Source organism: Canis lupus, chromosome 16 (assembly GCF_011100685.1).
Source record: "Canis lupus familiaris isolate Mischka breed German Shepherd chromosome 16, alternate assembly UU_Cfam_GSD_1.0, whole genome shotgun sequence".
NCBI classification, from domain to species: domain Eukaryota; kingdom Metazoa; phylum Chordata; class Mammalia; order Carnivora; family Canidae; genus Canis; species Canis lupus.
In genome coordinates this window covers 4,391,183-4,403,577 of record NC_049237.1, presented here as the reverse complement: position 1 = coordinate 4,403,577, position 12,395 = coordinate 4,391,183, and the positions used below count along the sequence as shown (strand labels likewise).

General features: G+C 35.5%; 1 long non-coding RNA gene across 5 annotated transcripts in view; it reads right to left on the bottom strand.

Moving 5' to 3' along the window:
• The window catches only part of LOC102153856, a 174,561-nt gene that overhangs the window by 17,016 nt on the left and 145,150 nt on the right, over positions 1–12,395 (bottom strand). For all 5 annotated transcript variants that reach the window (XR_005371196.1, XR_005371193.1, XR_005371197.1 and 2 more), the window contains one exon: positions 11,005–11,034. This is a non-coding gene — a long non-coding RNA (uncharacterized LOC102153856). The remainder of the gene's footprint in view (positions 1–11,004; positions 11,035–12,395) is intronic.

Genomic DNA, 12,395 nt, shown 5'->3' with positions numbered 1-12,395 from the left:
TCCTGAGTTTATTCTCATTTTGCATAATGCTTAGCTTGATTGCTTTCCATTACATTGTCCTTCAGACCACTGATTTATCCTTTTGCTTCCTCTAATCTATTTATTCCATCGTACTTATTTTTAATTCCATTTATTTTGTTCTTCATCTCTGATTGGTTCTTTTTTTTTTCCTTTTATTAAGGGTCTCACTGATGTCCTCTACAATTTACTCAAATTCAGTGAATATCTTTATGATCATTAATTTTAATTCTCTATCCAAATATATTACTTATCTCCATTTTCTTAGATCTCTTGCTATGAGTTTCTCCTGTTCTTTCATTTGGGACATATTCTTCTGTCTCCCAATTTTGTCTAACTCTCTGTGACTATTTCTCTATTTGGAAAGTTAGCTACTTCTCCTGCTCTTGAAAGTGATGACCTTGGAGATCTCTGGGTGGCTCAGGGGTTTAGAAACTGCCTTCAGCCCAGGGCGTGATCCTGGAATCCCAGGATTGAGTCCCACATTGGCCTCCCTGCATGGAGTCTGCTTCTCCCTCTGCCTATGTCTCTGCCTCTGTCTCTGTGTGTGTCTCTCATGACTAAATAAATAAAATCTTTAAAAAAAGGTGGCCTTATGAAGAAGAGGTCCTCTGGTGCCCTGCCGTACAGTATCCCCTTTCCACCATAACCTCACTTTTTAGTGGTTTCTTCTATGTGTGTTGCATATGCCCTTATGTTTGTGGCTGAGCCACCTTTTCCTTCAGTTCAGTCCTTTGCAGTGGCTCTCTTTGCCTGTTGTGGTCAGTGTTGGGTACCTGTGATGTTAATGGGCCAATCTGAGTCAGCCTTGGGCTTGAGTTGAGTCAGACTATCTGTTTTCAAACCACAGGCCACTTTCCCTGTGTTTTTATCCTGAAAACCTGCATTGGTGGGTGGAGCCTACAGTCAGACCAGTTGTCTGACCTCAGCTCACTGCTGGTGCTGTGGTCTACCTGGTATGTGTGTGTGTTTATCACTCTCTCTTCTTAGGACAGGAGTCTCTTTGGTGTTTACCCCTGTTGGGGCTGCTTCCACATTGCCAGCCTCATGTCATGGCTTTGGATGTGCTTCAGCCAAGAATGTATTGGAGGAGGTGACTCTGCAACGTGTGAAGCGATGGGATGTGCAGTGTTTCCAGGGTGAGGCCTGGTCATATGTGAGAGGAGACCTATAGCAGGGGGACTGAGGTAGGCCCGGCTGGAGGAGGCAGATCCACCAAAGTGTGTGCAGGTGGTGGTGCACTGGCAGTGTTGGCAAGTTAGGTAGTGAATGTCAATTCTATGCTGGTTCCTGCTAGTGCCATGTATTTCATGGGAGGAATAAAAATGTGCCTGCCAACTCCTTTGTTGGAGGAGTCTACCAAAGATCTGTCTCTCCAGGACATGCTCTGAGATGAATAAACAACTATCCCTCCAGTAAGCCCCAGACACTTTTCAAACTACCATATTCATACTTTATCACTGTGAAGTGTCTTTTGTGCTGTCTTTTTAGGGGCAGGACTTAATATCCTCTCCCAGAGAGGAGCCTACTAATTTTTAAAATTTCTGTTGCTTGTAAGAGCTTATGAAATTTGGCCCCTGTGATTTTTAAAGGATGTTATGGCATATTCATATTTGTCTTCCCAGTGCAGTCTCCCAGGTGTGAGAGTCTCTTTCTCTCCCCTCTCCATGCACATAGCCTCCCTCCCTCCTATGGACAGTTCAGTGGGTTCATTTAGCTCCGCACCATTCCCCACCTGCCCTATCATCTATTGTGGCCTCTTCTCTACATTTACTTTTAGAGGTTGTTCTCCCAGTCTTTCGGTTGTTTTCTGGGTTATTTACACTGATGTGTTTTCTAGTCATATTCATGGGACAAGGTGAGCTTAGGGTCCTTCTATCCATCGTCTTCCCAGCAATCTCTATTTGGGACATTACATTAAAGTATTATTGTTCATATAAAGTTAAATAGGTGTACCATATTTTTATTTGCTTATCTAGTATCCATAACCTAGGGACATGATAAGAGTCAAGCTTGACAGAGGATCATATACTAAATTGGTCCTTCTAAAATAGTGACTGTTTCTTTTGAAAAACAAATATACATGCAAGTGAATCATAGAAACCATTTTATCTAGTCATGTCAGAGAATAGTGGGTACAGATGAAGCTTTGTAAAGAATAATCATTGTTTCTCTGGCTTATGCCCTTAAAAGCTAATGGCAAACTTCCAGGTTTATGAATAACAACAACCCTCCTCCATTAGCACCTTTCCACAGACACGACACTCTGGTTGGTTGGTACTTTGAACTTTTTCTCACCTGGTGTTCTGATGCTCTTCTTCACTTGCTCTCAAGCTTATTTTCACCCATGTAGTCACTTCCAGGTTCCTCATTACTACCACTGCTACTATTGCTCATGTACTGACATATTAGACAAAATCTTCACAATGTCAAAGTATTACTGCATTTTCTATAGGCTCCATTGCACCAAAATAACAAAAGAATGCCACACTTTGTAGATAAGAGAAGAAATTTTCTTCCATTTCAGATTCACACATTGTCATATGGTCATTGAAGCGGCCTTCTTGGTACCCCATGATTTACAAAGCAAGGACTTGGTTCTGCTTCAAGCTCTGAAGTATCGCTTCAAAATTGCCAGCATGAGCTGTGATGCCAGTCCCTTAAGTAGACTGCATAATGCCTTTTTAACCTGGCCATCCCTACATGCTCCTTTGGGCTTTTTTCCACATATATCCCTAGCTTTCTGTAAACCTTCATGAAAATCACCCCAGCAACATTACTCCAATAATTTTGAGAATGGCTCATTTTAAGGCTGGGAACTCTTTGAAAAACAGAAATAAATTTCAAGCAATTTCTAACCAGTTGCTATACTTTTGAATATTCAACAACAAAAGATTAACAATCTTTAACATGCTGAATTTATATGAGCTCCAGCTGAAGCAATAGTATCTCAAGGGTCACAGCTGCCTAATATCATTTTCTGAAATTGGAAGGTGTCCTGGTCACCTCAGATTTTATATACAGACATAGTTCATTCTAGGTCATTCATTCACTCACCAAATGTTTAATGAGGACTTTTATATGAAAGGTACTACCAGAAAAGCAAAGAAATACATGACAGGATAATGTATTGGGAGTTTTTTTTTTTTTTTTGTTTTTTGTTTTTTGTTTTAAAGCTCTTTTCCCTGTCTACTTGCCCCACCTTAGCCTAAGTTACTTTGTCATACTTTGTCTCAGAGGAGAGATATGCTTGAATGATAGCAGAGAAATGAGAGACTTTTCTTGCATCTTAAAATCCCCAAATCTGTTCACACTAAGCTAAGGTGAATATACATTTTTAAGGAGGGTTTGAAGATGGTAAAACTGGGTAGGGTTAAGTAACATTCCTTCGCTCCCCAGCTCCCCATCCCCTAAGTATTTTCTATGTTAGGAGCATAAGTTAGGCAAAAAAAAAAAAAAAAGAAAAAAGAAAAGAAACTGTAATTTTGACATTGTTGAGTACCAAGAGAGGATATGGCTAAAAGGATATAAACTCCTGCTTAAAATTCATCTTGCTACTTACAATTAGGATGATCCTAAAATGTATCATCTAAATTTCGGCAATTTTGAGTGCAGAGGACTCTAACAGGATTTGAGGTCCTGGGACAACAGGATTAAATTCCAAGTTATGCTGGGAAACTATGATCAGCCTACTTGTAACCCTTTTTTTTTTTTTTTTGTCCTGGAATCCTTGCCTCCGATGTGACTGGATCAGAAAATTTAGAGAGGATACATTATTTTATAATAATTTATTCAGTTACTGGCCTTACCTTTCATATCTTGGTTATCTATTCTTAAGATATTTTATTTCCCAGGGAAACATTTTGAGAAGATAAGAGGTTTGAAAGTTGCTTATCTAAGGAAAGAATGGTGAACACTAGAAAAATTTAGAAAAGCTTGACACTTAAGGAAAGTAGAGAATGAAGGATATTTCAATAAGAAGAATAGAAGGAAAAATGTTGGGCTCAACAATCTTTCAAATCTAAGATTTTGTTAATTTTTGTGACAAAAGCAAGATTTAGAGTGATTATCAAATATGTGAACAACCAAAAATTGGGATACCACAAAACCGCTAATCAACAATTGCTGGTAAGATTTAATCATATAAATATTTTCCATTACTAAGTGTCTTATTATATTATAAAATAAGAATGGCACAGGTGCCAATAAGAATGGCACTGCACCTGGTGGTGCAGTGGTTTAGCGCCACCTGCAGCCCAGGGTATAATTCTGGAGTCCTGGGATTGAGTCCCACGTCAGGCTCCCTGCATGGAGCCTGCTTCTCCCTCTGCCTGTGTCTCTGACTCTCTCTGTCTGTTTCTCTCTGTGTCGCTCATGAATAAACAAACAAATCAATCAATCAATCAATCAATCAATCAATCTTAAAAAAAGAAAAAGAATGGTGCCAGTGGATGTCTATTATTTGTGATCCTCCAAACTCTTCTTGTCAAGAATCTGTCTAGGAGTCAAGAGATTTTCATATTCCCAGTGAATTTTTCTTTGTGCTTTTCATATCATTAGAAATTACCAAAAGTTCCCACTAGCTGATATTAAGGCATTTATCTGAAACTATTCAAGTGATAAATGACATGTCATTGTTAACACAGGAGAGGTTTTGAAATCCATCTTCTCAAGTGCTAAGTTAATCAAATTGCTTATCCTCATATGAACCTAAGATCAATCCTCTAGACACTCTCCTCTTTCAATGAGAGAAGGGTAACTCTGAATGTATGGCCCTAGGGATGGATGTGCCTGACAATAAAGAGTAGTAGAAAGGAATATGGGAAAGAATAAAGGACACAGTTACCACAGCCAACTACAGTTGCCTCACATTGGGAAAGTCATTCCTAACATTTGGGTGGTTGATATGTCTTCGGCATACCAAAATGAAGATTTGACCTCATTACATGCTTGCTTAAAATCATTCAAAGGCTCTTAGATAATGTCAAATGAGTAACAGACAAAATTAAACTCTTTTTTTTTTAAATTAAACTCTTTAGTGAAATTTTCCTCTCTAGGTTCATTTTGTAACATTTTTGTCTAATGATTTCCTTTATGGTCTCCCTAATTTACATTTTAATCTTTATTTCACATGACTCTCTTGTATTCTACAGTCTGCCATGTCTTGGCAGTTCTCAAGTTTCTGCAAGCCCAAAGATCACTTAGAAGAAAAGTCACACCCTATAGTTTAAAGTATTGCTAGTGAACAAGGTAGAGTTAAGGAAGGAACACAATTATTTCCTTACCATTTAGGTTCAACAGCCAATGCTGGTGAATTGTATCTGCTAATAGAGGCTCTAAACCATCTACAATGAAATCTGTTCTACTTGATGTCAATGCAGTAACTCTAGGAATAATTTTTTTTATTAGTCATGATCTTCAAAAGATTAAATAAGAAGTCAATGCCTAGATATTTATTTAACAGTTTGATTAACACAGTGTCTAAGAATCCATATACGTATCCTAGTAGGAACTACTTAAGTAAGAGAAACTTACTAATAGAAGATGCTCCTAGGGGACAAAGGATTAAAAGCTGTGTCCTGCCAGTAAATTGCCACCCTTTAAAAACATGTTATTAAAAATATTAAGTTAATAGTAACTAGTTTTCATATTGTCCTAAAATCATGATTCCTACGCTTTCAAAAACATTTGGTGAATAAACTTAGCAGATGTAAATTCAATAATGGGCAGAAGTACATTTAAAGATGACTAAAGCTATAAAAATAGCTACAGCAAGAATTCAGTGCAATTTGAATTCTGGACATATTCATCTTGGAATCTTGTAGTGAAAATTCTGTGGAAAAAAGTAAATTTTTAAAGTATGTTTATTTCAAGTTGATTCCTCTTTAATTGATGCTTATGCTTTAACAAGTCTGGTTCAGAGATGATGTTATACAATTAAACACAAACCACTGGAAACAGCCACTTTGTGTTTCTTTTCTGAACACTTGTCTGGAAATCAAGTTGAAAAAATATATTCTTATAAAGTCTAAAGAAATGGGCAAAATATGTCAGGAAGTAATCCCCAGCAATCTCTAACAAAAATCTCATTTTACATGGAAGAACAGTGGAAAAATAAAGGCAGCTTGGGTGGCTCAGAGGTTTAGCACCACCTTCAGCCCAGGGCCTGATCCTGGAGACCCGGGATTGAGTCCCATGTTGGGTTCCCTGAATGGAGCCTGCTTCTCCCTCTGCCTGTGTCTCTGCCTCTCTCTGACTCTCTCAGGAATAAATAAATAAAATCTTAAAAAGAAATGAATATAAGTGAGAAATGCCACTGATTTCTGGGCATTGATTAAAAAAAAAGCAATGGTGAAAGGTGAAATTATTTCTAAAAAGGAATTTATAAATACAGAAAAAAAAACTTCAACTCACTTTGTAGGAAAACATTTTTTCCCATTTAGATATCAGACCACACTTAGTTCTCCCACTGTAAATGATGAGAAAATTAAATGAGTGGATGTATATACACACAGATATGTATAAATACATGTGCTGTATTACAGCATTGGGCAATAGCCAATTCAAGAACTTTATCCTTGAGAAAATGAACATGCACAATGGATGTCCCACTTTCAGTGCTGCTCTTTCTATGGTGACATATTTCTCCACCAGTTGCAGTGAAGTGGAGTCCAAACCATGTGGTCCTGCTGAGTAGAGAAGGCAAAAATCAGAGTTTGGGACAGATGAAGCAGCTATAATCTATACATGAGAGGAAGATAGAAGAGTCCAAAGAAGCCAAACAAAATTCCTCCAGAGTGCTTGGGTAAGGATTGGGCTCTCTAGACAGAAAATGAGACTGTATAGCCTTGCCAGAAATCAGCAGCTATGAGATTCAAAGTGAAGAAAGAATACTGAGGCTGTGACATGCTGGAGACAACTGGGGTTTGGACACATCCTTCTACACTGATACCCTACAGAGACTCCACAGAGGCCCTTCTTTAGGAGTTACACACACATTCTAGAAAGACTTCTATAGACTCACCCTAACATGGTCTGAAACTATGATGGTATCTACATAAAAAAATAGAGATTGGCGATTGACTCTTGACAATTTAGAGAGGTCTGAGAAACACAGCATGTCTTCCCCAGGCATAAAAAAAGGTATAAAATCAAGCCTATCCAAGTTCATAGTGATCAACCAGTAATGGAACTGCCCACCTAACTAAAAATCAACACCATTAGAGGACAGTAACAGAACCTAGTACATGCACAGTATATAAGCTATAATGTCCAATGTAAAATTCAAAAAAAATTGCTGGTCACTCAAACATGAGAATGTGTTTCATACTTTAGAAAACAGTAGTCAATAGAAGCCAACTGAATGATGGCACATATGTTGGACTTATCAAATTGCATCTACCATAAAATATTCAAATAATTATAAAAACATATTAAAAGGAAATTTAGCCCTAATGAGTTAATAGACCATTTGAAAGGAATAATTAGAAACGATAAATGAAAACCAAATGGGAATTCTTGATCTTAAAATTTTAATAATTGAAATAAAAAAGTTAACTGTATGGCCAATGTAGTATAGGATTATAACCTAAGATGTAAAATTAATATCCATTACATGATACTAAAAATATTTTTGAGGAAGTAATAGCCAAAAATTCATTTGCTAAATATCTGGATGATGAAGAGTAGAGAATATCAGGGTTGAGTCTTTCCCTTTTAGAGAATATTTGGCAAAATTTAGAGAATACTTGGGAATTCATTTAGGACAGTGGGGTTTATTGGTAACACTAGCCATCCTAATGTTAATTATGGGGCATGGAGTGTCATGGTATAAATAAATCCTACCAAGTGTTTTAAAGCTGTTAGCTATAAATGCTAATTGGAGCAAATTAGCTGAGAATATATTTTAAAAGTGGATGTGGGGAAAAGTATTAGGTTATTGGACTCATGATGAAATAAATGAAGCAATATGATGGCAGGTGGAGAGCACCTATTTCACAATTGTATGTCAAGCCCTATAGTTGTTGAGAACTAAGAAGCAATGATTTAGTACAGCATTGGGATGGTCTTTATAAAAAGTGATCCAAACTTGTTTTCATATATTATATACTAAGATACCTCATAAAAATCATTCAACCTTTGTCATCATCTCTTTTCGATTATACTTACCCATTTACCATATACAATGTCAAAAAAACTTAAGAATTCAAGACTCCCAGATGACATCAGCTTGATGTTTATATTTCCCAGTATTCAAAGAAAGTTCATAATATCTTTAAATGCTTCAGTGAGGTAGCAATGCCCTACAACAGGTATAAATTGCTCATCACCTTGATGGATTTGCAGGGAAGGGCAAGTAACATTCAGAAACCTTCTCAATGGCATGTTTTTCTCTCCCTCTCCCCACTAACTATATATACAACCTAGGGAGGAAGAATTGATTTTGGTATGTCCTGCTCCTGCTATATACCTGGAAGTTGGAGAAGGTTCTGCCTGCCTTATTCTGGACATTTAAAAAAAATGTTAATTTTCCATAAGGTTTCCATTCCTCATTTTTCCAACTGATTGAGTGGCTGTATGTTACCTCTGGCACTCACTCTGAAAGCTGGTCCATTCACATTATAAAAGAAAAAGATGCAGTCTCTTTTTGGTCATCTTATTTAATACTGCTTCACCCGGAAAGGATTAAATCATTCTAGGAACCAGGCTACAATCCAATCTTTTTCCCATTTACAATAAGCAAATTCAATTCCCCACATCTCTGTTTTAAAGGAAATTTAATTGTTAATGAAGTTGATGAGCTTATAGTTTGACACTTGGATGTTTCCTCCAGTGAACTAAAGATGATGAATCAATATTGATTTCTGTTGAACTGGACAAAATGTGAATATTTCATCAGGGATCAAACATTTTCGATTCACTCAATGACAGCATATGAAGATATGGATCTAATTTTAGGTAGCTCTTATTTAGCAAAAATTAACGAAATCAATAAAATTTTACAATCTCCATTAGAATATGAATTCTTTATATCTATTAGAAAATCTTATTGTAACGAATTAAGTCGGTAAATAGTAAAAACTTATACATTTTCCTTATTCAGTTACTAGCAATCTAATCAAAACTTCCAATATCTTTGCTCCAAAGCAAAGAAGTAATGTTTAGAATTAAAATCAATGTAGTAATATTACTTTTGATAATGTTGCTACTATTTTTAAACCTAAGAATCTTTAATAAAATAGTGTTTGGCTCAATCATTATAAAGTGTGAATCAATATTTAAGTCTTAGTTCTGGCATTGGAGTCACATATGGATTATAATATCAGTTCTGTGTCTTACCAGCTTAGTTTACATAATGTCTCTAAGCCTCGGTTATCTTCATTTGGAAAATGGAAGCTTGCCTTATAGAATTTTGCCAATGTTAAACAGAAAATATACATGTGTATCTTGTGTTTCTCTGTGGTGTGTGGAGGTGTGCTTTTGTGCATAAATCATATTGTCTGCTCAGGAGGTCTTATAAATATGTTCTCTGAAATATTTTTTTCTGTTTTGAATTATCTTTTTTGTTAATTTTATGAATATAATATTCACACCATTTTTAGTTATCAGAAGCCCCAATTTTGATGGATGTTGAATGATAGTACTTAAAAAAGCAATTTTTCCTTCACAATTAAAATAATACCTTATTTGAATTTACTTGAGAGGCTTAACATCCAAAAAATCCTTATATGCTGTGATCTTGAAGGCCCCCAATAACTGTGGAATATTAACATCATTTGTGCTTAAATAAACTCATTTCACATATTAAAAATGACTGGACATTTAGAGCCTATACCAATTTGATTACAGTTACAAGAAAGTGATGGGTCTGATTATAGAGACTACCTTTTCAACAGAACTTGGAAGTTCCTTGGAAAGGGATTAGGTAAATATGTTTGGTACACACTAGTAATAGTGAACTTGTGTCAATCCTCTCCTTACTTTTAGTGGGAGCTCCCTGAGCACCTAGACAATCAATCTCCTAGTCTTCCTTCAAATACCAGACACTCCTATGACGAAGTCCAGGGAAATTAAATGTAATCAGAATTTATGTGAGCAACTTCTGAATCTTGCTGTGAACAGAAATGTAGGTACACTCTCACTTTATTCTTGGTTATTTATTATATTTATGGTAAAAACCAAGAATGTATTTCTACATGTTGAAAGCTTTTCCAAGGTAAATTAGAAGCACCATCTTTAAACTGTATAGCCTTATGATGGTTTTGATGCAGAGACCTTGTTTCCAGATTCTAAAAAGAATGAAAATTTTGTTTTTGTTTTGTTTTAATGAAGATTTACTTATTTGAGAGAGAGGTGGGGGGAGTGAGGGAGGGAGGCACTGAGGGAAAGAGAGAATATCAAGCAGATTCCCTGCTAAGCATGAAGCCCAATGGGGCCTCGATCCCACAACACTGAGATAGTGACTTGAGCCAAAATGAAGAGTCAGCTACTCAACCAACTGAGCCACTCGGGTGTCCTGAAAAGAATGAAAGCTTAGCACATCTCACATCAACTATCTCAGCAGTACTGGGAGGGAATTGACTCAAGAATGTGATTTTGCTGGAGAGAACATGAGGCTTTTATTAAAACCAAATATGGAGATGAGAAGTTGTCTTTTAGTTAAAAAATACAAAGCAACAGATTTGTATTTTTGCTCAAATAGTTATTCTTTCAACTCTGCATGAAGTAGACTACAGAGTTTTAATTTTATCTAGGAAATGTCTTTGACCCTATTTATGGGCCAAAATAAACTGTCTTATATTTTTATTTTTTTCTGTTGGGGCTGCATCCTCTCTAGAGATGCAGAGAAGACAAATGCCTTTGCATACTAGATAAGTTTAGGTTTACAATCTACCTTCAGTCTATACCAATGCTAAAACAGTGAAAAAATAGCTTAACCACTTCAAACCTTACCTATCTAGAGTGTAAAATAAATAAAAGTATTACCTGATTAGGCATTCGTGAGTTTTCAATAAACTGAAAAGCATCAGAAATAATAAACATCACTCATCAAGAGCAAGGTTATATGCATTTTAATATTTGTATAAGAGTCCCAACTATGTCTAATGTTAACATAATGTAAGTCATATATATAATTTAAATTTTTCTATTAGACCTTAAAAAAACCCCACAAAATTAGTAACACTCTCTGTAACCCAATATACCCAAAGATCATTTCAACATGACTCAATATAAAAATTATTGAGATATTTTACATTCTTTTTTTTTATTCCTACCAAGTCTTTGTAATCAGTTATGTATATTATCCCTTATAGCACACTCAGTCTGGACTGGCCACATCCTAAGTATTCATAGCTGCATGTTACTAATGGCTGCTATTTGGGACAGTACATGGTTTAATACACAGTAGTTATTCAAGGTGTGTGTTCACTGAACAGTGGCCCAACTTACAGATAAACTAGAGGATGATGAGACCATCCTCATAGCCAGTACTTTATTATACAGAACATGGATACACAATTTAAGTGGAATATATTACCCGCAGTATGTAATTATTGATAATGTGTAAGTGCTTTGTTATTTTGAACATAATCTTAATCAAAATGGATTTTAATGTATTAACTATGTATACATAGGATAATATGTTATTTTCTTAAAGTATAAATTGGAGGGCCAGATCTTGAGTGAGGTAATCAAATGGTTTTTCTAAACCTCGCAAGTAATTCTAAAATGGAAACTTTTCAATAAGCTCCAAAGGTATATTTCTTTTATTCTGTTAATTTCCATGCTTTATTTTGCCGATTTTTATTTATTTACGATAGGGACAGACTTATCATTTCATTTACAGATTTTGGAATTCTCTAACATATAAATTCAGAATCTCTATGTGTAATGCTTAACTTTAAAGCTTGTGCTAGCTGCAAAGTAATTGAAAGATCTTCCACACTACAGACACTACAAAATTGCTACCCCTGGCTCTGAACAATTCCATAATAAATACAAAAGAATATTAAAACATTTTTACTAGAAATATCTATTATCCCTCAGGGGTAAAAATTCACATAAAATTTCTTCAAATATTTGTGAAATTACATTTATTTTATCTTACTCTGGAGCTTTAGTAAATTCATTAAGACATAAAACACAAGTAAGGCATATGTTATAATTATTTGTGATCTATTTTATGAGAGGAATCAAAAGTCCAAATTAAGTGAAAAAAATTAGACCAATAAGAGGGCTCAATAAGTTAGCCTGTATAAAATAAAAATATAAAATAAATGCATTTGCTAAACACTATGAAATCAGTTTAGAACATAAAAGAAAAATATTCTATTGACAAAAATTAGTGGTAAAATGTTAGTATCTATGAATGACTT